The 27,509-nt window shown below is 39.5% G+C and overlaps 1 protein-coding gene and 1 pseudogene across 1 annotated transcript in view; both read right to left on the bottom strand.

Moving 5' to 3' along the window:
• Positions 1-12,265, bottom strand: part of CNGA1 (cyclic nucleotide gated channel subunit alpha 1) — a 29,525-nt gene extending 17,260 nt beyond the window's left edge. The window contains exon 1 of the mRNA XM_044224032.1: positions 12,231-12,265. The gene's annotated coding sequence lies outside the window, so the exon portion shown is untranslated. The remainder of the gene's footprint in view (positions 1-12,230) is intronic.
• Positions 12,266-24,624: 12,359 nt separating this feature from the next.
• Positions 24,625-25,948, bottom strand: LOC122890460 (annotated as a pseudogene).
• Between the last annotated feature and the right edge of the window lie 1,561 nt (positions 25,949-27,509).

The raw sequence follows: 27,509 nt of genomic DNA, 5'->3' as shown, positions 1-27,509 counted from the left end.
ATTGTCCTAGCTCTCTTACAATAAGTCCTCAAAATATTTTAGCATATGCTGCCGAAGCGAGCACAGCCCCCCAAATATTTTAAAATAAAGAATAAAAAGCATCAACATTGTGAAGAAATAAAACTATATTTACAGATGACATGATAGTGTATTAGACAATCCTAAAGAATCTACAAAAAAAAAACTATAACAAATAAGTAAACTTAGCAAGGTCTCAAGACAAAAATCAATGTAAAAATTCATTTTCTTTCTGTATGTTTGCAGTGAATAATTAGAAAATGAAATGAAAATGAAAATACACATAGCAAGCAATTAATGTCTATGTCCATTTCGATGACTAAATCCTATTTACAAAGTTCTCTGCCAGTTGTTGTAAGAAAGAAGCCCAAAGATGAGTCCGGCCGTAAAGAGCTTACAACTAGTAGCAGGAGAGAAGACGAGAGCACCACACCAGACACATGGTTTGGGTCCATGAAGGGAACAAAAGCAAGTATTCATGACTGTCAATCATCTCTTTAATTTCCAAGATTATTTCTTCTTTGTTTCAAAATTTGTAGATCTTTCCATAGTGTTATAGTCTAAGAAAAACATGATAGCTGGAATAACAGATATGTTTTAAACTCTAGCAGGGGGTGGTTTAAAAAAAGAAAAAAAAATCCCTTTCAGCTAGATTATAAAGAAGTTCATAAGATGGCAGAGTATAGAAGCAAGGTCTACAATCAGGGTCCAATTAGAAAAATGATGAAATCAGACAGTTCAATAGAGAGAAGTAATATCAAAAGCACTAGAAAACCTAAATAGGGAAACTGAGAAAACCCAGAGATGTACAGTAACAGGGCCCTCTCCCTGTTCTAGAACAGGAGACATGCAGGGCAAAGGGAGATTATTAGAGTCTAAAACCAGGGCTTCCAGGCTGGAAGACAGAATTATTGTGGGAGATGCGTCAGGAGGCAAAGAGTGAGTGGGAGAAATGACTTCACCTCTGACTTCTGCCCTCCATCGTCCACAAGTGCCCCCCAGTAGCTGAAGCCAAAACAAAGCCGTGAAGCCGGGAAACATAGATTTCAGGGAAGAGGAGGCAAGGATCTAAGCCTGAACGGAAACGAGAGCATGAGCAGATAGGATTGAACAGACAGAAGTAGGTTGGTGAAAGAACCTCTCTTTCTGGGTAAAGAGGAATTCATGAGAAAACTCATGGGAATGGGAAAGAAGCTGTCAGGAGATTATAGATGCATCTATTTTAACTAGAGGACACAGAGAACCTGGGGGAAATAAGTATGGGGAAGTAAGACAACTTTGGCAAAACAGATGTTCCTTCTCCATTTCAATAGGAAATAGTCATAGAAGATTTTAAGGTATGGAATAACATTATCTTAAGGTACTTTAGGCTGATTACTCTGGTAGCAGGTACAGGATAAATTGGATTAGATGCCTTTTAAATTCTTGCCATGGCATCTCAGTTGGCCCATAATGTTGCTCATCGATTGTCTTCCTATACCTGCAGAAGCTAGCCTGAGCCTCCTCCATTAGTGTAATGCCCTATTTCCAACCCCAACCCCAAGAGACATCCCCTGCTTTGCTAAGTTCTAGCCACATTGGTCCACTCACTGATAAAAATTATTGAAGGAAACAGCCACATTTGAATGACCACACAGCACCCAGCAGAGATGTTTGCACTGAGCAAGCATGTAGAAAACGGCCATGGAATTGACTCCAAGCCTGGGAGAAGAATCTGAAGCTGTCTGAAAACTAAATTAAGATGAAAAGCCACATGGTGTCTCTAGTCCTTCCATTCTCTCTTTCTTCCATTTTCCCTTCCCTAGGGAGAATGCAAATAAACATTTCCACTAAAAATGTTTGTTCAACAGCTACTAGCAGCAGGAAATGTGTTAAGTGCTATGATACAACATGACATATGCTTAAAGAAATGCATATATGATTAATAAAACAGATAAGATATTTGATAGGTAAGTAACACCTTTGTTGGAGGTTATCTTTAGAGTCCCAACAGAAAACAAAGATATACACAAAGTGGGGTTATTCTGTAAGAGGTTTATTTCCAAATGGACTGTTTATGAAGGTGTTCAGGTAAGGCAAACAGAAAGCACGGTGCAGTAACCCGGGGATTCTAGTGGCCAGTTACCACCCCTAGGCTCCAGACACAAGCAGAGGGAATGGGCGTCAGCCCTGGAAGGAGAGGGAGTGCGCAGAGTAATGAGTCATGAGGCACTAACGTCACTTACCATGGAGGGACACAGCCAGCACAGGGCAAGCCCACAGGAAGGATACCACCAGGGCACCCAACACCCTGACCTCATGTCTCCCTCCTCCCCCACCCCTGCTGGGGTTCCACACTGGGTGACCTCAGAGAGCAGGCAGATGCCTTCCATAGAGGGCAGTTCTCTCCTCCAGAATGCAGAACGGAGAAGGGTATGTTACCGGTTGAATTGTGTCCTCCAGAAACGGTATCTTGAAGTCCTAAGCCCCAGTGCCTTAGAATGTGACTTCATTTGGAAATGAGGTCTTTTGAATTAGGTGGGTCCTAATCCAGTATTACTGATGCCTCTATAAAAGGGAAAAGTTTGGACACAGACAACCCCTCCCACACACACACACATACAAACACACACACACACACACACACACACACACACATGACTCCGTGGAGATACACAGAGAACACTGAGAGGATGGGGGGTTAGAATAATGCATTGACAAGCCAAGGAATGCCTGTGGCCACCTGAAAGCAGGAAGACGCATGCAATGGAGGCTTCCCTGGTGCCTTCAGAGAGAGCCTGGCCCTCATTAGACCTCTATGGGGTCCTTCTGGCTGTAGAACGGAGACAATAAATTTCTGCTCTTTGAAGCCACCCAATTTGGGTGCGTTCATTATAGCAGTCCTAGGAAACTAAGACAGGGTGGAAAGGGAGCAGGGGGTCCAACAGCCAATATCAAGTACGTAGAGGTAGGTCAGGATTCGGAGATGCTGCAGCAGCCAGGAGGAAATGCACCGAACCCTCTGCAGGGGCCGGAGATAAAGCTTCTAGAAAAGGCAAGGCTAAGACAGGCTTGGAGACAGAGCAGACACCTGCCTAGCCTATTACGACGTGGAGCAAGATTCCTGGCAGAAGCTATATGGTACGAAAAAAACCAAACACATGAGAGAACACAATGCCATCAGGCAATCCCTACAGACCAACCGTTTTCCCACCTGGTGCGACAGATTTAGGCAGGATGAGAACAGGCATATGAGAAAGAACTTCTGTGCGTTGCCTGTTCTCCGTATCACTGGACCACTTTCCGACCAGAGGGACAAAGAGAAAAAGGAAAGAAATGTCTGTTGCGTGTCTGCTAGAGGCCAGGTCTTACATGAGGTCAGCACGTTGAGCCCATGTAAGAACCGGAGGCACGACTTTCCGTTCTTCATTTCACAGGGGAGGGTATGGAGCTCAGAGAGGTTAGAGGAGTTGCTTAAGGTCATATGACTTTCCTTGTGCAGCTGGGATGTAAAAGCTCCGCCCCACAGAGCTCAAGCTCTTGCTGCACATCTTACAAAAGGCGTCATACAGGAACTTGGTCACCAGATGCCCCCAAGTGACCCTTCTTTGTCCTGCTTTGTTCCTATCAGGGTGGTCTTCTCCATGAGAGTGTGTCTTTTGGATGCAGCCAATTATGTGCAATGCAAGGACATAAATTCAAAAAGCTTATCTTAAAATAGCAACTTAAGCAAAGGGATGGTATTGGAGGGTTTTTCGCCTCCGATGATAGGCCTTAGGATCCCCAACTCACCTCCAAATAATACCTTTAAAAAAAAAACCAGTAGATTTGACAATTAAGCCTACCTTTAAGATTCATTTCTAGGCCCCACTTCTCATCAGATCTGCTCCTAAGCCCCAACTATATAGAAATTCTGAATCCACAACTGTCCTTAGGAAAAATACCAGAAATGATTTTTCTGTAATTTCCCCTCAACTGAGTTCCTTAAGGGAAGGAACAGTGTTGGTTCGTGTTTCGTCTATATATCTGCAGCATTTAGAGCTGTGCTTGGAACCTAGCAAACACCCAGCGATGTTGGTGGAGAGAATGAATGAGTAAATGAAGAGATGAAGGCCAGAGACCGCAAGAGCAGAGACTCCTGGTCATCTTTGCCAGGACCCCAAACTCTCCTGTCTCCTCTCTCTAGCACTTCCTCCCAATCCATAAATCCTGGTGCCATGAGTTAGAGTTGTAAGGACACTCGGATCTGATGATCCACACTGGAAAGGTAGTGTGGGGGTGAATCTCATTTTTCCATCAATTAGCAAGTTCTGGGCCACCAAAGCTCCCGGGTGAACCAGACAAGTGCCATCTTGGACAAATCCACCACGGTGACCATTCTGTGACCCAAATGCCCTCTGGAGCACAGCCCCTCACCCCACATTCTTTCTTTTTGTTTACCCTCACCCTTAGCACGCCCTTGGCATAATGTCCTTGATTTGCTCTGGAGATAGGACTGTGACACACACCTGTACTTTTTTTTTTAATTTAAATTTAACTAATTAACATATGAAGTATCATTGGTTTCAGAAGCAGAGGTCAGTGGTTCATCAGTCTTATATAACACCCAGTGCTCATGGCATCACGTGCCCTCCTTAATGCCCATTGCCCAGTCACCCCCTCCCTCACCCGCCTCCCCTCCAGCAGTCTGTTTTCTAGGCTTAAGGGTCATGTGCTTTGTCTGCCTCACTGATTTCATCTTGTTTTAGTTTCTCCTCTCTTCCCCCATGATCTTCCATTTTGTTTCTTAAAGGCCACATATGAGATCATATCCTGATTGTCTTTCTCTGATTGACTTACTTCACTCAGTATAATGAACACCCCTGATCTCATCTGGTCTCAGAAGCTAAGCGGGTTCAGGTCTGGTTAGTAATTGGATGGAAGACACACACCTGTTTTTAAACATTCCCTCCCCCATAGACGGGCAGCGCTCCCAGCCTCTAGGGTTAGAGAAGCAGGTCTCAGGGGAGGTGGGGATGCTGAGACAGGCCCAAGACATACTTCTGCCCAGAAGTCTCCCTAATAAGCCATTTCTTGTCAAGCTGGACTTGTCAGCCTTTTTCTTTGGTCCTACGGCTCCTTCAGCCTTTGGAGGCCTTTATGCATGTACCTCCCCCTCACAGAACAGCTCCTAAGCGTGGGAGCCCCGGGCCCCCACAATTGTTTTCCCTGGGTCCTTCCATCTGTAGTAATAGTACCACAAAGGATACATCTTCCATATCATACACAGAAATTAGTGTTGTGTACAGTCCCACACAGCATCCTGCACTGCTGAGGAATTGAGGTGCCCAGACGTTTTCCCATTTTCTTGCATTCAAGTTCAACCCCCGGATGCCTGGGTGCCTCAGTGGGTTAAGCCTGTGCCTTTGGCTCAGGTCATGATCTCAGGATCCTGGGATCCAGCCCCAAATTGGGCTACTTGCTGGGCAGGGAGCCTGCTTCTCCCTCTGCCTGCCGCTCCCCCTGCTTGTGCTCTCTCTCTCTCTCTCTGACAAATAAATAAATCTTACATAAAAAAATAAATAAATAAAAGTTCAACCTCTTCTCTAGGCCAGTATCTCCCAATTCACTCATCCAGCTCTGAGCACATTCCCCAGCTCCTCTGTTACGGCTCATTCATTAATTCATTCACCGACTTTCTGTCCCTCCTATTAGCCACACCCCTTCCATTTAAATTCTGAAGCGTCCCCTTCAGATCCCTGTGTCCAGTGCGCCTCCAGATTTTCTCCTCCTTCCCTGTCAAGCCAGCTCTTCTTCCTGACATTCCTATTTCTGTTCGCAGAATTGCTGTTTGAAATTTCAGTCACTTCAATTCCCTTAGAACTCGGAATTAGTCATCTGGGATTCTTTCCTTCCTGCCAGGCACTTCATTGAATCTTACCTATTCTGCTCTGCGTCTGTTCCTGCCCGCACGCCCATCGTTTCCTCCTAATTACCACCGGAATCTGTCGGGGGCCTGTTACCCCTTGTCTTAAATCAGTCTTTTAGCCGGTTTTTTCATCCTCAGCCTCACCTTCCCTCCAATCCATCCTCCAGAGTACTCCCAAATTAATCCTTTGAAGGAGGATAAACTACTATGTTCCTATTCTAGAACCTTCCAGATTTTCACCATTGTCTACTGAATTATTACCCTTTCTTCTGCAGCAAGGTCCCAACCTCCTTCTCTCCCCTCTTCTCCCTCCCGTCCTATCCTTTGATTCCTTCCAAAAATATGTCCTATAGGGTGAAATATACTGCAGTCAGTCATTAAAATAAGAAGGCACTTCTGTATGAACAGGTATTGAAAATCCTCCAAGATATAATACACTACCAGGGGCAGGAAAAAAGAATATATGTATTATGGGTGTGTGTGTGTATGTGTGTGTGCACGCATGTGTGTGCATGTGTGTGTGTGTGTGTGTGTGTGCGTGCGTGAAGAGAGGGAGAGATGTAACAAGAACGTCATACCAGGGATTACTTGCTTCTAAGAAAGGGAACCATGGGTGGGACTAGGCAATAGGAATACAAAAGCGAGTAGTTTGTACTTTTTAAATTTTGTGTCATGTAAATTAATGACTTACCAGGTACACATAGGGACCTTGATTTTAAAATGTGAAACAGTATAAAAATTATATCATCCGTGGCTCCACCACCAGGAATTAATTGTGACCTTTCGTCTTATGTCAAATTTATGTCCACACCTTTTATGGATTATGAAAAATAGAAAGCTTTATACCTTAAGTTAAAGCCCTATAAGAAACTCTCACCTCCCAGTCCCGTTCTTGCCGTCCCCCTTCCCTACCTCCCGGAAGCAACGACCACTGTAAATTTGGGGTGTATTTTAGCAGACCATCTTCCCTCCTTTCAACTAGCTGCCTAAGCCTCCGTAATCACGGTATACTTTGGGACACGTTAAAGCATATGGAGCTGTGTCCTCATCTGTGTATAATTTCGCAGCTTGCTTTCTTCACTCAAAATTATGCTTGAAATTATTTATGCTAATATACACAGAGCTCTTTCATTTTATAATACTGTTTGTAAATATTGCAGATTCTGTATATCATATTTTGCTCCCTTTTTCTATGTGTGTTTCCTCTTTCTATTAATGAGTGAGGTTCTTTCCAGGTTTTTGTTGCTATTGTGAACAGTGCTGTAGTAAAATCCTTTGCATGCCTCCTTAGACACCTGTGCGAGAGTCGTTCTTAAGTCTACACCCAGAAGTGGAATTGTTTATTCTAGTGTCAGGTTAGTGGGGCTGGCCAAAGTGCTGCCCAAGGGTGAACTTCATTTTATACATTCTACCAGCCGTGTACAAACACGTCATGTCCCCAACATCCTGGACAACCCTTCATGTTGCCAAATTTTAAGGTTTTTCCCCAATTTGATGAGTGCAAACTGTGCTTTTGATTCACATTTATGAGTAAAGTTGCAAAACTCTCATATGCCTATTGGTCATTTGGCTTTCTTCATAAATTAGATTTTACTATTCTTGGCCAATTTTTCTTCAGTTGGGTTCTTTGGTCCATTTAACATGTAATGTATATTTATCAAATGCCTGCTGGGTATCAGGCATTATTACTGTCCCCTAAGTGAATAGGTACCCCTGCATCTCTATTAACTGTATTTTTTTTTACCTTGCAAAAATCAAGATAAAAATCTGTCATCTACTAATGTCATTGGCAACTTGATTAATTTGTAAGTCCCTTAAATCACATAGGTGTTTACATATGTGTAATTACAAAGATTACACAGCAATCTCACTCCTGTAATCCCATTGAACTACGATCACTACTATGTTATGATCTATAACAGACTGTATTGAGTAGTTCCTAAGCAGGAAACTACTTCTGGATAAAATTGAAAACTGAACTGAGAAATTCATTTTGCAAGGCTGACGTAGTACATAGACTTTATTTTTTTTAAAGATTTTATTTTTTTATTTGACACACAGAGATCACAAGCAGGCAGAAAGGCAGGCAGAGAGAGAGAGAGAGAGAGAGAGAATCAGGGTCCCTGCTGAGCAGAGAGCCTGATGTGGGGCTCGATCCCAGGATCCTGAGATCATGACCCAAGACAAAGGCAGAGGCTTGGGGCGCCTGGGTGGCTCAGTGGGTTAAGCTGCTGCCTTCGGCTCAGGTCATGGTCTCAGGGTCCTGGGATCGAGTCCCGCATCGGGCTCTCTGCTCAGCAGGGAGCCTGCTTCCCTCTCTCTCTCTGCCTGCCTCTCCATCTACTTGTGATTTCTCTCTGTCAAATAAATACATTAAAAAAAAATCTTAAAAAAAAAAAAAGGCAGAGGCTTAACCCACTGAGCCACCCAGACACCCCAGTATGCAAACTTTAAAGTATCAACTTTAAACAAGGATGGTTATGTATTATGCAGGTCAGAATACCTGCACTGCTAAATTATTCGAAGATGGCCAAAGATGATCCATCTCTGTATAGAATTCCTGGATATTTGTGCTTTCTAGAGTGGAATTCTGTGTGAATGTTCCAAAAGATTATTATAAATGATGTGTTTGGGCTTTGTATGTTATTTGTTATAGTGACTCTAATAAGTAAAATATGTACCTTTAGGGCACCAGGGTGGCTCAGTGGGCTAAGTCGCTGCCTTCGGCTCAGGTCATGATCTCAGGGTCCTGGGATCGAGTCCCGCATCGGGCTCTCTGCTCAGCAGGGGGCCTGCTTCCCTTCCTCTCTCTCTGCCTGCCTCTCTGCCTACTTGTGATCTTTCTCTGTAAAAAAAAAAAAAAAGAAATATGTACCTTTAAAAATAAATGATGCTCTCTTCTCCATCAGGAGTCTAATCTGCTAATGCAACTAGTAAAATTCAGACTTCATAGAATAGTCCAGAACTTATATGCACTACACTGTAAACAACAGTTACCTCTGAACTAGTCTGTTGTTCTCTGTATTGTTTGAACTTTAGATATAAACATGTATTAATTTTATAATAAAAGGATAAACTTGGATATTTTTTCTCTAAAGAACGTCACTAAACAACTTGTAGAAATGTTCATGATATAGTGTTAAGCAAAAAAAGCAGATCATTAAATAATATTTACGGTATCATCTCATTTTATTAAAAATTATGTATATGTGCATAGATAAACACCTTAATGTTAAACATGTTAAGTTTTTAGTGGAAAGATCATTAGTGTTTTTACTTTCTTCTTTGTGTTGTTCTGTATTTTCTCCTGGTTTATTTTTTTTTTTTTTTTTTTATTTTTTTTATTTTTTTTTTTTTTAAAGATTTTATTTATTTATTTGAGAGAGAGAGACAGTGAGAGAGAGCATGAGCGAGGAGAAGGTCAGAGAGCGAAGCAGACTCCCCATGGAGCTGGGAGCCTGATGCGGGACTCGATCCCGGGACTCCAGGATCACGCCCTGAGCCGAAGGCAGTCGTCCAACCAACTGAGCCACCCAGGCGTCCCTCTCCTGGTTTATTTTTAAAAATATTTTATTTATTATTTATTTGAGAGAGAGAGCATACAGTGGGGGATGGAGGGAGAGAGGAAGAGGGAGAAGTAGACTCCCTGCTGAGCAGGGAGTCCAATCTGGGGCTCTAACCCAGACACTTAACAAACTGAGCCCCCCAGGCGCCCCTAATTTGTTTTTTAATGGGAAAAAATGATAATGTTTTAAAATAGAATATTGTCCAATAACAAAAATTTAAAAAAAAAAAAAAAAGGTGGCTCCTGGATGGCTCAGTGGGTTAAGCCGCTGCCTTCGGCTCAGGTCATGATCTCAGGGTCCTGGGATCGAGCCCCACATCAGGCTCTCTGCTCAGCAGGGAACCTGCTTCCCCCTCTCTCTCTCTGCCTGCCTGTCTGCCTACTTGTAATCTCTCTCTCTCTCAAATAAATAAATAAAATATTTTTAAAAAATAAAATAAAAATGGAATAAAATAATGTTTTCCAGGGCACCTAGGTGGTTCAGTCAGTTAAGCCTCCACCTCCAGCTCAGGTAACAATCCCAGAATCCTGGACAGAGCCCTGCGTCAGGGTCCCTACTCAGTCAGGAATCTGCTTCTCCTTCTGTCCCCGCCCCATTTGTGATCTCTCTCACACTCTCTCAAATAAATAAAATATTTTTAAAAATAAATAAAATAAAATCTTTTCCAGGGATGCCTGGGTGGTTCAGTCGGCTAAGCGGCCAACTCCTGATTTCAGCTCAAGTCATCGTCTCAAGGTCATAAGATTGATCCCTGCATCAGGCTCTACACTCAGCAAGGAATCTGCTTGAGATTCTCCCTCTCCTTCTCTCTGGACCTCTCCCCCTGCTTGTGTGTCCTCTCTGTCTCTAAAATAAATAAACGCATCTTTAAAAAGAAAGAAAGAAAAAAAGAAAGAATGTTTTCCAATCCTTGCCCAATCTTAGTTGCAGAGCTAAGGTTGTGGCTTCAAATTTAACGATGTTCCTGGAGTTGTGTAACCATGTAGAACAGGCTTTGCGGGCTACCCCGCCGGGAGGCAGCCCGTGCCTGCAAACAGCCACCTCCGGCTTGGCAAAGACCTGGGTTCCACCCTAGCTCTTCACCAAACTGCCAGCGAGACCTCGGCAGAAATCCTTCTAAGCTTCTGTTCCCTCCCCTGTAAGAGGGAGATGAGAGTGCCCACCCTACCCATTGTAATGATTCTCTCCGGGGAGCTAACAAAAACAACGTATCAATATATCAAAGCAATAAAAATAATAAAATCTATATAAAGCAATACTGAAGGGGTCTACAGATGCAAGTCGATGATATTATTACGTCATCCCCAAGCTCAGAGAGGCAACCATCAACCTTCTCATGGAGACAAGAGTTAAATGATACAAATGGTCTTTCTTTAATGCCTCCCCCCTTGAACTATCACTTTGAGAGGCCACATTGGTCAGAACAACTATTTAATAATTATCTTTATAGGATTAAAAGCAAGGCATAGTTCCTATGAAAATGAAAACAGAGCTGACTCAACATTGTTGCTGCATCTGCCCTTAGCACGCACAGGGACCTGTCAGACTCACTAAGTCACTTGTTAGCAACTCTGAAAAACACATTCTTTTCTCAGGGAGAAACAATTTCACCAAAGAGGGCTCTCGTACTCATTATTGCCACCTTCACGATCCACAGACAATTCACAAAGTAGCCATCATAACATAAAATCTCGATTGATCACAAGCCAAGAACAAAACCATTAAATAACCAAAAACATCTTCCAATATTTCTTTCTTTAGCCAAAACATTTTACAAGAAAATAGTGATATAACAGAGGGGTTTAAATGCCAGAAAATGTAAGCATGGAAGAACAAAAGAACTCTGTTTTGTTCACCACTACATTCCCACTGACTAGAAATTTTTGTTTGCTTGTTTGTTTGTTTTTAAGATTTTATTTATTTATTTGACATAGATCACAAGTAGACAGAGAGGCAGGCAGAGAGAGGAAGGGAAGCAGGCTCTCCACTGAGCAGAGAGCTTGATGAGGGCTCGATCCCAGGACCCTGAGATCATGACCTTAGCCGAAGGCAGAGGCTTAACCCACTGAGCCACCCAGGCGCCCCTTAAAATTTTTTTAAATACATTTTGAAAATTGATTTTAACACGAAAATCATATATACTATGATGCTGGGGCATTGCAAGACCCTAGATCGTTGAAGAAAGTTTTCTTTAAAATTAATACATTCAGGCCTCCTGGATGGCTGAGTCGGTGTCCAACTCTTGATTTCTGCTCAGTCATCATCTCAGTGTCATGAGATCAAGCCCTGTATCCGGCTTGAGATTCCTCTCTCCCTCTGCCCCTTGACTTTCTCTCTCTCTCCCTCTCTATAAATAAATAAATAGATATATAGAGAGAGACATAAAATCAGTGTGTTCTAGAACCAAGGGTAAGAACAAAGACTTTCTGCAATGCTTGGAGGCTTTAATGTGTTATCTTTCCATTTTCTCCTTTGAATCAGACACTATTCAGAATTTTAAAAATTGACCCCTCAAAATTAATAAATTCTGATTAACTGAAGGTTTCCTTGTCCCTTATGTTGGGATCTCACCCCAATATCTGTTTCACAGTGTAATTCCTCAGGGAATGCATACTGATGAGAGGTGTTTGGGGAAAGTCATAGAGCTCCATCTTCTACAAAATCTATTGTAATTTCACCAGCCATTAATATATATATTATATATATCAATACATGTATTGACTATATTTTAAATCATTTCTTTGGCCCTAAGTACTTACTTCTTTGTATATATGTATCTATGGTTGTCTGTGTATGTCCCACTTTCCCGAGGTTCTCCACGCTTCTGAAGGATAGATGACTTCCTTTGTCTCTGTCTACACCCTGGGACAACACAAACACAAACGTTTTATGGAAATCATAAAGGTGAATAAACATATAAAAAGGCAAATAAATACTTAGAGTCCAGCACTTGAGGTCCCCTGGACTCTAATCACATGGAGATTTTGTCAGTCACAAGGAGTATTTGAAATTTAGGATAATCTTTTTCCTTCTTTTCTTACAAATGTATACCTTATACCCAAAAGGAACACATTAAGAGTCCTGATATTTTTCCTTGCAAACAATTTGCAGATAACATTCTAACCTGCATTTACTATTTCTGCTTCTCAGCATTTGCGGAGCCCAAGCTGTGTAATCAGCAGCTCCATGTAGCTTGCTGAGGTGTGAAGGCGAGAGAGAGACAAGAAAGGACAGATTGTTGATTAAGACAGGCTTCCGGCCCTCGAGAAGTTAGCAAAGAGAACCTTGTAAGTAATAAAAATCTAAAAGGACAATTTTGTGTGTGTGTAGGTCAACTCTGTACAGCTGGGAGATTCACAAAAAGCTTTCCAAAGCAGGGCATATGGAACTGGATCCTAGAGGATGATTAGGAGTTTTCTAGGCATAGAGGAAATGAGCAATCTTGGCAAAGGAAACACCATGTGATAAAGGTAAAGAAAGAAGAAAAAATCAAATATTTATTTTTTTTTAAGATTTTATTTACTTATTTGACAGACAGAGATCACAAGTAGGCAGAGAGGCAGGCAGAGAGAGAGGAGGAAGCAGGCTCCCTGCTTAGTAGATAGCCCAATGTGGGGCTGGATCCCAGGACCCTGGGATCATGACCTGAGCCGAAGGCAGAGGCTTTAACCCACTTGGCCACCCAGGCGCCCCTCAAATGTTTCTAACAGCTGGAATTGGAATGCCTGGGTGCCTGAGGCTCCCCTCGTCTCTCACATAGAACATAGTACTTAGCATCAGGGCACTGAGCCATTCTTTTATTATGAGGCATTTATAGCTGTGTCTTTCCCGCCAGACTTGAGAGCGGGCCCCAATGAGCACTGGTTTTTACGTCTACAGCATTATAAATAATGTCTAGCGCCAAATAAACAATGCAAAAAATTATTTTACTTTTGTTACTTCTTTTATTGTGTAAACATTATGTCTACACCACATGTAGTAGTAATAAACATCTACACTCCGTCATCATTTAAATGACTATATTTAAATAGCTATTTCTATGACAGTACAATGTGTACATTTATTATTCCCAGTTGCCTTTAGAATAATTTTATCATGTTCCCTAGAACACAATGTGTTTTAGAAAGAGATTTCATTAGATGTATGAATTTTGGGAGACTCAACATGCTTAATATATTAAAACTTTAAAAATCATATATCAAGGGACATCTGATTTATCAATAGCTTTTAAAAATCTGCTTTGTACTCCATAATTTCCTTTAAATAAGCAATGCAAATTTCCTATTAAATACACTCTACAAATTTAAATTTTTATTTGTAAATAAGACCTAATTTTATTGTATTGACTAGTCATTATGGGCTTATAGAACTACTAATTTATACATTGATTTTTGTAGCCTATTATCTTATTGAACATTTTATTAGTTTTAATAGTTTTAAATTAATCTATTGAAGTTTTTTGAGTAGATAATTTATTATCCACGGGTAATATTAATTTTTTCTCTGCAAACTGTATACTTTGTTTCGTTTTCCTATCTTACTGGGTTGAGTAGAAATCATAGAACAATGTTAGATAATATATCAGCACTCTTTGTCTTATTTCAGTCTCTAGAATTTCTTCTATTTTTGCCCATGATTTCAGATAAGTTGTTTTTCTTATGTTAAAGCTTTTTTATTACTAATTTCCTATTTTATCAAAAATAGATGTTGAAATTTATCAATTGCCTTCTCATCAATTAAATCCATATGAATTAAAGCTAAATAGATTGGTACTTTGGAACATTTGTACATTTAAGAACCATTAGTATAATTATAAACACTTGTACCACATAAAGAGTAGCCAGAGAATGTAGGCTGTGTACCCTTTTTGACGATATTTGCCTAGTTCATAGCATACCTCAAAATCTTCACACGGTGGTTGTCTGCTGAGGCGAAGGTACACTATGTTTCTCCTTTAAGAGATGTAGTTACCAGCTGTGGAAGGTTTGGTTAGTGCTACAGCCAAAACTTACAATATGGCCGCCCAATTCCCATGTACTCTTTCCCAAGGGAAAGGTTCTGGCATTATATGGATTTATTCCTTTGACCTATTGATGGGGACACAATAAGACAGTGACTGGCACACAATAGGTACTAAATAAATATTTGTTAAATAATTAATAAGTAAAAAAATATTTAAGTTATAAGTGGCATTTTTGGAAGTAGTTCTTGGACCCTTCTTTCAATTTTGCCTGTAATTTTTCATCAATTTGATTTTTACTTCTAAAATTAAATTTAGGGCATCTGGGTGGCTCAGTTGGTTAAGCGGCTGCCTTCAGCTCAGGTCATGATCACTGGATCCAGGGATCAAGTCCTGCATCCAGCTCCCTGCTTAGTGGAGAGCCTGCTTCTCCTTCTGCCTCTGCCTGCCGCTCTTCCTATTTGTGCTTTCTTTCTGTCAAATAAATAAATTAAATCTTTAAAATTAATTAACTAGTTAATTAATTAAAATAAAATTTAGACATTTGTTTTTGTAGAAAATAATCTATTTTATCCAGACTTTTTACACATACTGACTTCACAGCCTAAAAATTACCTCCTTGAAAAAGACAAAGATCGTAATCGCTGTTTTGTTATCTTCACTTAAAGACGTATTTGACTATTCTTCCCCGCCAACCCTATCCCTGCTTTTTTTTCTTTTCTTTTCTTTGTTATTTCTAAGGGGTAAGGCATTTAATTTAAACTTCATTTATTATTTCTAACTTTGACTGTGGGCAGAGAATGTAGCCTGTACACTTCTTGGCCTTACTCAGATTATTCTATGATCAGAGTTTATAAACATTTCAAGTGTAGAGAAAAGAGGGTGTAATCCTCTATGGTATATAAAGTGTAATCGATAGCTATCAGGTCTTTTATTTCCAGTTATTCTGATACTCCCACCTCACCCCATCCTCTTTCGTCTCCCTGCTTGATCCAACAAAGACATAAATGAAAGATGAATATGGACAGAAGATATGAACAGACACTTCTCCAATCAAGACATACAAATGGCTAGCAGACACATGAAAAAATGTTCATCATCACTAGCCCTCAGGGAGATTCAAATTAAAACCACATTGAGATACCACCTTACACCAGTTAGAATGGCCAAAATTAACAAAATAGGAAACAACATGTGTTGGAGAGGATGTGGAGAAAGGGGAACCCTCTTCCACTGTTGGTGGGAATGCAAGTTGGTGCAGCCTCTTTGGAGAACAGTGTGGAGATTCCTCAAGAAATTAAAAATAGAACTTCCCTATGACCCTGTAATTGCACTACTGGGTAATTACCCCAAAGACACAGATGTAGTGAAAAGAAGGGCCATCTGTACCCCAATGTTTATAGCAGCAATGGCCACGGTCGCCAAACTGTGGAAAGAACCAAGATGCCCTTCAATGGACGAATGGATAAGGAAGATGTGGTCCATATACACTATGGAGTATTATGCCTCCATTAGAAAGGATGAATACCCAACTCTTGTAGCAACATGGACGGGACTGGAAGGTATTATGCTGAGTGAAATAAGTCAAGCAGAGAGAGTCAGTTATCATATGGTTTCACTTATTTGTGGAGCATAACAAGTAGCATGGAAGACAAGGGGTCTTAGAGAGGAGAAGGGAGTTGGGGTAAATTGGAAGGGGTGCTGAATCATGAGAGACTATGAACTCTGAAAAACAAGTGAGGGGTTTGAAGTGGCGGGGGGGTGGGAGGTTGGGGTACCAGGTGGTGGGTATTATAGAGGGCACAGATTGCATGAAGCACTGGGTGTGGTGAAAAAATAATGAATACTGTTTTTCTGAAAATAAATTAATAAATAAAAAAATAAAAAAAAGAAAGAAAGATGTATATGGAAAGAATGCCAAGAGAAGGAATGAATATAATTGAACAAATTAAGGGGTATATAAACCAAAAGATCGAAATGTAAAAAGCCAACTGTAAGACATGTGTTTATCGGTAGGAACATTTTAGAAACTTAGTTTAATAATGTCTAACTCTCTAATATAGAATGAAATGGCAAGAATTTATAATCCTGTAAACTTCGCACAACAAAAAATGATAAAGAATAATTTTTTTAAGATTTTATTTATTTATTTATTTGAGAGAGAGCGAGAGCAAGACAGAATGATCGGGGTGAGGGGCAGAGGGAGAAGCAGACTCCCAGCTGAGCAGGGAGACTGATGAGGGGCTCAATCCTAGGACTTTGGGATCATGACACTAACAGAAAGCATATGCTTAACCCACTGAGCCACCCAGGTGCCCCTAAAGAGTAGTTTTTAAATTTATAAAAACAAAACATGATTGAGCGCCTGGGGGGCTCAGTGGGTTAAGCATCTGCCTTTGGCTCAGGTCATGATCTCAGGGTCCTGGGATGGAGCCCCACATTGGGCTCTCTGCTCAGTGGGGAGCCTGCTTCCTCCTCTCTGCCTGCCTCTCTGCCTATTTGTGATCTCCATCTGTCAAATAAATAAATAAAATATTTTAAAAAATAAAATAAAACATGACAGTAACAAAAAGTCTAATTAAAATATACATGCCTATCATGGAGAATTAAGAAAAGAAGGCAAGGTAATTTCAATTTGGGCTCCATCACACAACAGTAATACTTTGCCTTCAGAAACCCACTTAATCTCTTTAAACCACTTATTTATCTCTAAAAGGGAGTGTGCAGAGTGCTATAAGTTTATAAAGTACCTAAAACTTAAGAAGTTCTCAACGAGCTCATATTTTCAGGAGTTAATTTTTTTATTAAGATTTTATGAATTTAATGGTGTTCAATCTCCAAACATTGGAAAGAGAAAGAAAACCCAGTATATGGTACTTCCTTTGCAGAAAGACAAATCTGCCAAAGTTATTGTTTCTGAGTTCTAAAAATGAACTTGAAATTTGCAAAAAGGAGGTGGTATTTACTGTGTTGTGATATCCAGATTAGTAGACTCCTATTACCAGGTCTTTATTTATTATTATGTTTAACTAAAAGTGTATTTTAGTAGAATATTCACTTGTCGGTGAAAAATAAAAGCAATCACCAGCTGTAAATAGAAAGCACGTAAGATAGAAAAAAGCAAATGCTGATACATAAATCAAGACAGAGGTAGAAGCATTATGTGAAAATACAACAGTAATTACTACTGGGTTCTTACCTTTGGTTGCTTAAGCAATATATCTGTGTCTTCTAGAAATGGAAGTCAATGGCATATCCAAAATAAACAGGGATAGAGTATAAATCTTGACATTGTCAAAATCCAGTTCCTAATTTTTTTAAATAGTAAATCTGCTGTTCTTTTTCTTTTCTGTAATTATGTGCAAATGGCTAGATTTCCTACCTAATCATTCCCAAGGAAAGAAACAGTTCTGTGGTATTGGCAAAGGAGGATTTTCATGGGTCATTATTGGATTTGCGGATTTATATACGGATGAAAATAACAGCAACCAAATCACCATTATCCTTAGCTTGACCCGGAGCTTATTAATATGTATGAGTTAGAGATAAAAGGGGTTGCTCTGAGCTACACCTCTTGACAAATCTGAAAGTGAAGTTAGCCAAGGGTTATAGTGCCTAATGGATTTTATTAAAGTTACACTATCAATTCACCCAGGGTTATAATCCTGAAAGAATTGTTTGGGTTTAGGGATGCCTGGGTGGCTCAGTCAGTTCAGCGTCTACCTTCAACTCAGGTCATGATCGTAGGGTCCTGCGATTGAGTCCCACATGGGGCTCCCTGCTTGGAAGGGATCCTGCTTCTCCTGCTGCTCTGCCTGTTTGTGCTTTTTCTCTCTCTGACAAATAAAGTGAATAAAATCTTTTTCAAAAAAAAGAAGGAATTGTTAAGATTTTTTGCAATATATGATTAAATTTCTAAATACAGTGCGATCCTATTAAAATTATTAAAACTATTAAAAACTATTAAAATATAGAGTGAATTATTTATTCATTTTATGAAAGAATTGCATGTGTGAAACATACCTGATCAAGAGATAACATGAGTCTGAGCTTGCCTGAAAGGATAGTTCTTACTTCAGCTGTGCAAAAAACATTAAGTTATGCCAGTTAGCATCTCAGTGTTATTCTAATGACCCCAAAAAAATTTTCCCTAAGAATTTTTAGTGCAACAGTTGACAATTTACATAGCCTCAAAACTTTGGCTTATGACTGAAATTCATGAACAATCTGAAATATTCTCTCCATTTAGCAAAACTGCTTTCATTTCAGTCTATCAGCTCCCAAAATACATCTTTCTTTCTCCAGTACTTGCACTATATGTCCTGCTGAGTAATTAGTCATTGAACAACCCAGTAATGTTTGCCGTTCCAGTTGGATGACCTCCGCACCCAGTGGGCTCCAAGGTTCTCAAAATGGGAGATCCCCCACGGTACCTGACAGAGAAAATTAGCGGAGTACCGAGTACTCTTTTCTTTCGGAAAGTTGGCTTTTGGGTTCTAGAATTTTAAAAGTAATATTTAATTTCTGATTATAAAAAAAATATGTTTCATAAAACATGTCTATTACAGAAAGGAAGAAAATAAAACTAAAATGTGTTTACCTTTCTCATATTCTTATCATAATCAATATTAACATTTTGGTTCATACTCTCATATGTAGTTTTTATATAAAATTATTCTGGTTTTATTAATATTATAGTATTTTTTATTTTTTATTACTAAATATGTCCCCAAAGTGTCCTTTCAAAGACTGCATCACATTCTATTATATTCCATTATTACATAATTTATGGATAGATTTCAATTTCATTGGACATTTTTCTTCTGGTATAAATTTTTCAAAAGGAATGTTCTTATTTTTAAATCATTATGCACAACTGTGATCACTTATTATTTTCTTAGGAATGAGATTACTAGAATAAAGTGTATTACCATTTTTATTACTTCAAATTTGTATTGCCAGTATAATTTCCAGAAAATCTGGTTACCTGTTTGACTGTATAACATTAAGTAAACGACTGTCATTTGTAATTTGTTGACTTCTTTCAATTTTTCAATCAGTATGTTACCAACGTACTATTTTAACCTACTTTTTTGTAACTTAGTTATAACACATAGCCTTTAAACTGCTAGAATGTGTGTTTTTGATAAAACCACTCCATTACACACTTCCTCCAAACTAACCAATGTAGTCACTTAGGTCACAATTTAGTTTTATGCTAAAATGTTATTGTGTCAGTCTCTCTCTCTCTTTTTTCTTTCTTTCTTTCTTTTTTTTTTTTTTTTACAATGCATGCTTGTTATTTTAATTTCAGTCTGGATGTGTCAGTCTCTTTAAGCAGAATTACATAATCTGCTTAGGAAAATAAACCCCTTGCTTTGCATAACACAGAGGTATCTTAAACCCATCTCTATGAAATTAATTTAAAACATTTCAAAAAGCATGAAATGGTAGTAAATATTGAAATCACCCATAGAAAGGATAGTAAGGAATGAAGAGACACACAAAGAGAACTCCCCACTCCTCTCCCCACTGAAACCCTCAGTTTGTTTCCCCGAGTCCAGAATCTCTCATGGTTCGTCTCCCTCTCTGATTTCTCCCCCTTCGGACTTCCCTCCCTTCCTCTATTGTCCTCCATGGTATTGCTTATGTTCCACATATGAGAGAAACCATATACTAATTGTCTTTCTCTGCTTGACTTACTTCTCTTAACATAATCCCCTCCGGTTCCATCCGTGTGGTCGCATTCATCCTTTGTGATGGCTGAGTAATATTCCATTGTATTTATGGACCACATCTTCTTCATCCATTCACCTGTTGAAGGACAGCTCAGCTCCTTCTACAGTTTGGCTATTGTGGCCGTTGCTGCTATGAACATGGGGGTAGCTGTGCCCCTTCTTTCACAACATCTGTATCTTTGGGGTAAATACCCAGTAGTGCAATGGCTGGCTCAGAGGGTAGCCCTATTTTTAACCTGCTGAGGAACCCACACTGTTTTCGAGTGACTGCACCAATTTGCATTCTCTAGACCTATCTCTTATGTGAAAGATAAAACTAAAACAAATACACCTGAAAATAAAACAAGATGACGAGATTGGGAATTTGTTCATGGAATATTCATTTTCTCATGGATTTTCTTATTTGAAACTTTCTTAAATGATTTAATGAATTAAATAGTTGGAGCAATAATTTTAATAAAAATTTCTTCCTCCTGCCCATTTAACTTCCAGCTGACATCATGAAACTTCACAGAACTTGTGATTATAAAACAGTTCTTGCCCCAGTGAATCTTAATGCGAGGTCTTCGAGCGCAATGGTCCAGAAAGAATTCTTGAGACATTTACAGTGCAACTTACTAAGTTCATTTAAGTAGTACAGGGGCAGGACCCTTGGGCAGAAAGAGCTGCACATTTTGCCCTCTGAGGCTGGTGGTTATTGACTTAGTAATCAAAGGGAAGGGGGCATTCAAGAAGTATCAGATTACTTTGAATTTCTTTGAATTTCCATGCCTAAAACTAATTTTGCAAGATTCCTGTGCTGCTTATCATTCAGTTCAATATTAACTCTTGGTGAAATATACAGGCAGTGGTGACACCCTTAAGGAATGTAGCAAATAGCAAATATTTGATCCTCATCCAAACTGTGCAAGCTTTAGGTCAGCCTTCTGGGCTAAGGGTAAATATTTTCCTGCCTCAAAATCAAATCCCTCAACCAGTCTCTCTCTCCCTCCATCTCTCTCTCTCACACACACACACATACACACACACACACACACACACACAATTCTTTACCTCTTTGGAATGACTCATTTATCTCAAATGCACCTTTCTTTACCATCTCTCACACTTCTTTCTTCTACCTTTCCCCTTCCAAATCCACAATTAATTAATTTTAGGGACGCCTGTCTGTCAAATAAATAAATAAAATATATTTTTAAAAAAGGATGAACTTTTTATTATCCCAATTCTCTGGGTAATCCTCTTTAGCTGTGTAGTCTAGAGACAAAATGACTTAATCTTCCTGAATTTCTGTTTCCTCTGTGGAATGAAAATGTAATGCCTGCCTCATTAGGTTTTTGTGAAGATAAATGGAGCAAGGTTATAGAGTGTCACACACTTTTGGTATATACAGTAAATGTTCTCTCCCTCTCCTTCCCTTTTCTCTGAGCTCTTAGACTGCATCTGAAGCTTCGCTGCCCATGGATGAGGTCTTACCAGTCCTCAATATGTTGTCATGGGACTCCTGGAAGCCAGGGACATGCAGCTATTATTAATAGCTAACTTATGTAAAGCTGTAGAACCATTATTTATATCTTGTTTCCTTTTTTTTTTTTTAAAGATTTTATTTATTTATTTGACGGAGAGAGATCACAAGCAGGCAGAGAGGCAGGCAGAGAGAGAGGAGGAATCAGGCTCCCCGCTGAGCAGAGAGCCCGATGCGGGGCTTGATCCCAGGACTCTGGAATCATGACCCGAGCCGAAGGCAGTGGCTTAACCCACTGAGCCACCCAGGTGCCCCTTATATCTCATTTCTAAATAATTTATTATATAATTCTAGTAAAGTATGATCAAGTGAAATAATTCATTTTTTAAATGAAAATCTGTTTTTTGTGTGTAGAGCACTTAACAATGTGAAATACTAATCATTCGTGAAGGCATAGAATTTGTTCAAATGTTCCTTTGTTCATTCAACATATAATTCCTAAGCACCACACTGTACTGGGCACTGTTTGAAGGTCTGGGAGAACACACAGCCTTTCCCTTAGAGACAATAACCAAAGAAGAGATTTTTACAATACAAGATAGTTAAGAGCTGAGGAAGCACTTACAAGGAGCTCTAAGATTTGGAGAGGAGAACTAGACCGGAAGACTGCCACGGGAAAATTATCTCCGCTGAAATTGAAGGTAAATAGGAATGTTTTTTTCACACTTTAAACGTACATACTAGGATATTCAAAGGGTGAGAGTGTGTTTTATTTTGTTTTGTTTTGTTTTCCCCTCCAAAGTGTGATGAGCTTGACCTAGCCCATCTATCCATGGATTTCTTTTCTTGGGACCTGCAGTAACCTTGACTGATGGAAAGAACAGAGCCACATTGGATTACCTGTTTAGTAGGCTACTTTTAGTCTGGTTCCGGGTCTTGCTTGGTCAGCTCCCTTTAATCTTTATAATCCTATTTAAACTGCCTCTAACTATAAATGCTCATTTGCATGACATTGACTCCTGTATTTTCATTTCAAAAATCATGTGATTCCAGGGATTCTGGCTCTTGACCCTAGATTATTAAATATTTGATAGTCTGCCTTCCAACCCACCAAGACTTTTTAGCCAGAGTGGTCAGCGATGTCTTTGCAGCATTTATAACCATAATAATTAAATGTCATGTAATTAATTGTTTAATGTTTGTCTTCCCTGTAATAAATGTAAACACCAAGGAGCCAAGGCCCTGTGTCTGTGTTGTTTATCTTTGTATCTCTACTGTCTACCGTCATTCTATAGTAACTGATATTACAAGACCCCCTCATAAATTGCTATGCAAATTAAAATAAATAAAATGTTTATTATTATGTCTGAATTTAACTGGTCTCAGAAACTTACAGAATTTTGATTAATCCTCATATATATAAGGAGAAGCTGAGTCATGGAATTTTAGCACCTGATGTTCTTAGAATATTGGAAATAATAAACTTTGGAGTCAGACTAATGTAGACTTGGATCCTTAGTCTTGGGCAAATTATTTAACTCCTCTGAGGCTCTGTGTTTTTTATCAGTATAATGGGACGACTTCTTTGTTTCAAGTTATAGTAATTAGAGATAATCTACATTAAAACTCTTCCCACAGTTTCTGGCACAAATCAGGCCCTCATTATGTAACTATTAAGATTATTATTATTTTACTGAGAAATAGTTCCTGAAACCCATGCTATTAGTAATTTACTGTTAGATATCAGGTAAACAACAGAATTAGATAGAGAAAATCTCAAAAGGATTCAGCGTAGGAATGACTGTCATGCAGAAGTGTGTAGTTGTACCAGAGGATTTTAAGTCTTTTATTTTTTTTAAATTTAATTTTATTTTTTTCAGTGTTCCAAGATTCATTGTTTATGCACCACACCCAGTGCTTAAGTCTTTTAGGTAAATATGAAAACATTTCAAATTTTGTAACTTTGTGCCTTCAGTATGCTAGGATTCTGTAGAATCTACAGTGGAAATATGGTTGCTTACTTACCTTCCTAAAACTAGCTTTGGATTCAGCTTTCTCAGATAAGCCAAATCTTCTATATGATACCTAACTTTTAAAATTTGGTCGCTGTGCCCCTTCTCCCACAGGCCCACCCCTAACATGAGCAGGACTGAGTGAGGCAAGAGAACACATAAAGGCCTACATAACACATGTCTAAATATTTAAAATCAAGTTAATGAAGTATTAAATAAAATGTGTTTTGTTTTCACCTTGAAAAACACCTTTGTAACATATACATACATACATATATATATATATATATATATAATCTGTAAAATAGATTGTTTTAACACGATTGAAACTTGGCTCAATGTCAAAGATAACTGGATTTAATTTTTTTTTGAAGATTTTATTTATTTATTTGACAGACAGAGATCACAAGAAGGCAGAGAGGAAGGCAGAGAGAGAGGGGGGGATGCAGGCTCCCCACCGAGCACAGAGCCCGGTGCGGGGCTCAATCCCAGGACCCTAGGATCATGACCTGAGCCAAAGGCAGAGGCTTTAACCACTGAGCCACCCAGGCATCCCTGGATTTAATTATTTTATGTGTCTGGGTGGGCCTATTGGTGGACCAGGGATACTCATTAAGTAATAAAATAAAGATATACATAAATGATGATTTACTATATATTACATACAATTTATTTTTCTACCTTTTCAGGAAAATTACTAAATGCCTTATAATAATCATGATTTTACATTATTTGTGTTCTATTGATAGTAGGGCCAAGTTTGATAATCTTTTTTTCTTAAAGCCTTTACTTTGAGACACAAGGGACAACAGAAAAACCTTATAGGTAGACATGGAAAAGTAAGATGTGATCACAGTTAAAAGTGAAGCAATCTAACTATAGACAGCTTTAATGCCTGTCCGCTAATGTAAAAGCTGAAGTTCTGAGTGTGACATGTTGTAGGGTTGAAAGGAATGGAAATTAGTATTCCGCTCCTTCTTATTCATCCTCTCCTTCAACAGAATCTACACCAACCTCCTTGTAATCCTTCTCAAGGGCGGCCATATCCTCATGGGCATCAGAAAACTCTCCTTCTTCCATGCCCTCCCCCACATACCCATGAACAAAGGCACACTTGGCATACAGCTGGTCGAACTTGTGGTCTGGGTGAGACCAGGCCTCAGCGATGGCTCTGGTGCTGCTCAGCATGCTCACAGCTCGCTGTACTTTGGCCAAGTCTCCACCAGGTACCACAGTGGGAGGCGGGTAATTAATGCCCACTCTGAAGCCCATGGGGCACCAGTCCACAAACTGGATGGTACACTTGGTCTTGGCAATGGCAGCACTGACGTCTTTGGGAACCACATCATCACAGTACAAAAGGCAGCAACCCAGGTATTTACTACGGAGGGATCACATTTCACCATCTGGCTGGCTGGATCAAAGCATGAATGCATTGGTGACCTCTGCTATAGAAAGCTGTTCATGGTAGGCTTTGCAGATGAGATGACAGGAACATATGTGGCCTGAGGGAAGTGCATGTGGGAATAGGACTCCAGGTTGGTCTAGAATGCTGTCAGATCAACATGCAGGGCTCCATCAAATCTGGGGAAGTGGTGATAGAAGAAATACCTCGCTAATAAGGTGGTTAAGGTTATTGTAGGTTGACCATTCAGTATCCAGGTTTCTATAACAGATGTCATAGATGGCCTCATGGTTAACCATGAAGGCACAATCAGAGTGCTGCAGGGTGGCCTGGGTAGTAATGATGGAGTTGTAGCGCTCAACTACAGCTGTGCAAATCTGGGGGTCTAAACGGAGAACTCCAGCTTGGACTTCTTGCCATAATCGAAAGAGAGACGTTCTATCAGCAGGGAGGTGAACCTTGAACAAGTTCCCCTCCAAAACTGTGTAAAACCAAAAAGCTTTGCATGCAGCGGTCAGCCAATTTCTGAATTTGGTTCAAAACAAGGTCAATGATCTCCTAGCCAGTGGTGTAGTACCCTCAGACATAGTTATTAGCAGCATCTTCCTTGCCTGTGATGGGCTGTTCAGGGTAGAAAAGCTGGCAGTCAGTGCCAGTGTTCACTTTACCAATGACTGTGGGTTCCAGGTCTACAAACACTAAGAAGGTATTGAAGGTGTGCTTGCCAGATCCCATCTCACTGAACCAGGTGTTGAAGGAGTCATTTCCTCCTCCAGTGGTCTGCTCACTTTCCATCTGGCCATTAGGTTGGAAGTATTCCAGGCAATAGAGTTCCCAATAGGCATTGCCAATCTGGAAACCAGCCTGGCCAATGTGGATGAAGATACGCTCATGCATGGTAGCTACGGGTAGCAAGGGCAGGTGACAGGAACAGACATTAGTCCCAGTTACCATCCCTGATAAGCTAGGAGTTGAGGTTAAGTAATGCACTCAAGTTAGATCATACTTCTTGAGTCATCATAGAGTTTACATCATTTTGTTAATTTCTATGTAGGCAATCTTTGTATTGTTTGCCAATACAACTCATAAAATGATACTTAGATTTAGAAATAAATCATAAATTTTAAATATCATGTTTCAACATTGCACTTGGCTCTTATAAGTCACCTATATTATGGGACTTGGATTTGCTGTGACAATGTAGCTTGATTCCAAACTGGACAAAAGATATGAAACCACTGTCTTCAAAATACTGCACAATAGCATACGAGTGTGATATTTGAGAGAAGGGGAGAAAATGAGTTGAACCCTGCCCAAAGGTAATTTCTGAACTATGACAAAATGAGATAAAGCAGAGCCTAATGGTCTAGCTTAGTTGAGGAGCCTGAAATATGATCTTGGAGACCAAAGTGGTTAGAATTGCAGAACAGAGTTTCAGAGAGGAGGAAACTGTGCAGACAGAGAGCTCCAGAAATCTGCAAAGAGGTCTTCTCAAGTCTTTGGTGGAATAAAATAAAATAAAATGCATCTTCATGTCATTTACAAGAAATGGCTTTTTAAAAAGATTTTATTTATTTGTTAGAGAGAGAGCATGAACTGGAGGGAGAGGGAGAGAGAATCTGAAGCAGACTCCATGCTGAGTCAAGAGCCCAACCCCAGGGCTCAATCTCACCACCACAAGATCATGACCTGAGCCAAAACCCAGTCTGCTGCTCAACCCACCCAGGAGCCCCATGTACAAGAAATGTTTTAAACAGAGAGGTAAGGGGATAGAAGAAGGTAGAACGTGTAAACTCTAGTAATAAAACAGCTGATTTAGCTATATTAGTATCAAAGTAAATTCAAATCAAAAAGTTATTATTAGAAATACACAAGAACATTGAATAATGATTGAAGTGTCAATTGATTAAGAAGCCATAACAACCCAACTTGTATGGGCACCTAATGACAAATCTTCAAAAATTCATGAAACAAAAACTGGCATCACTGACAAACTCACAACTGCATGTGATTTTAATACTTTATTCTCAGTAATTGATAGGATGAATTTAAAAATCAGTAGTAAACTAGATTTTGAGCAACGAATTTATCCTAACTGACATTTATATAACACTATACCCAACAATGGCAGAATTTATATTTTAAATTTTACTTGGCACATTCACCAAGACAAGCCATATGGTGGACCAGATGCCAAATCTCAGTAAATTTCAGAGGGCTGTAAGTATAAAGAATATATTCTATGTTCAAAACAGAATTAAATCAGAAGTCAATAGTAGAGGGGTATCTGGAAAATCTCCAAATATGTGGAAATCAAGCAACATACTCCAAAATAGCCCGTGGTCAAAGAAGAAATCAGTAGGAAAGTTTTAGAATACTCTGAACTAAATGATTAAAAAAAAAATCAAAATTTGCTGTATGCAGCTAAAGCAGTATTTGAAGGCAAATTAGTTTTAAA

This window comes from Neovison vison, chromosome 11, assembly GCF_020171115.1.
Source record: "Neovison vison isolate M4711 chromosome 11, ASM_NN_V1, whole genome shotgun sequence".
In the NCBI taxonomy this organism is placed as follows: Eukaryota; Metazoa; Chordata; class Mammalia; order Carnivora; family Mustelidae; genus Neogale; species Neogale vison.
This window is presented reverse-complemented; position numbering and strand designations above follow the sequence as displayed.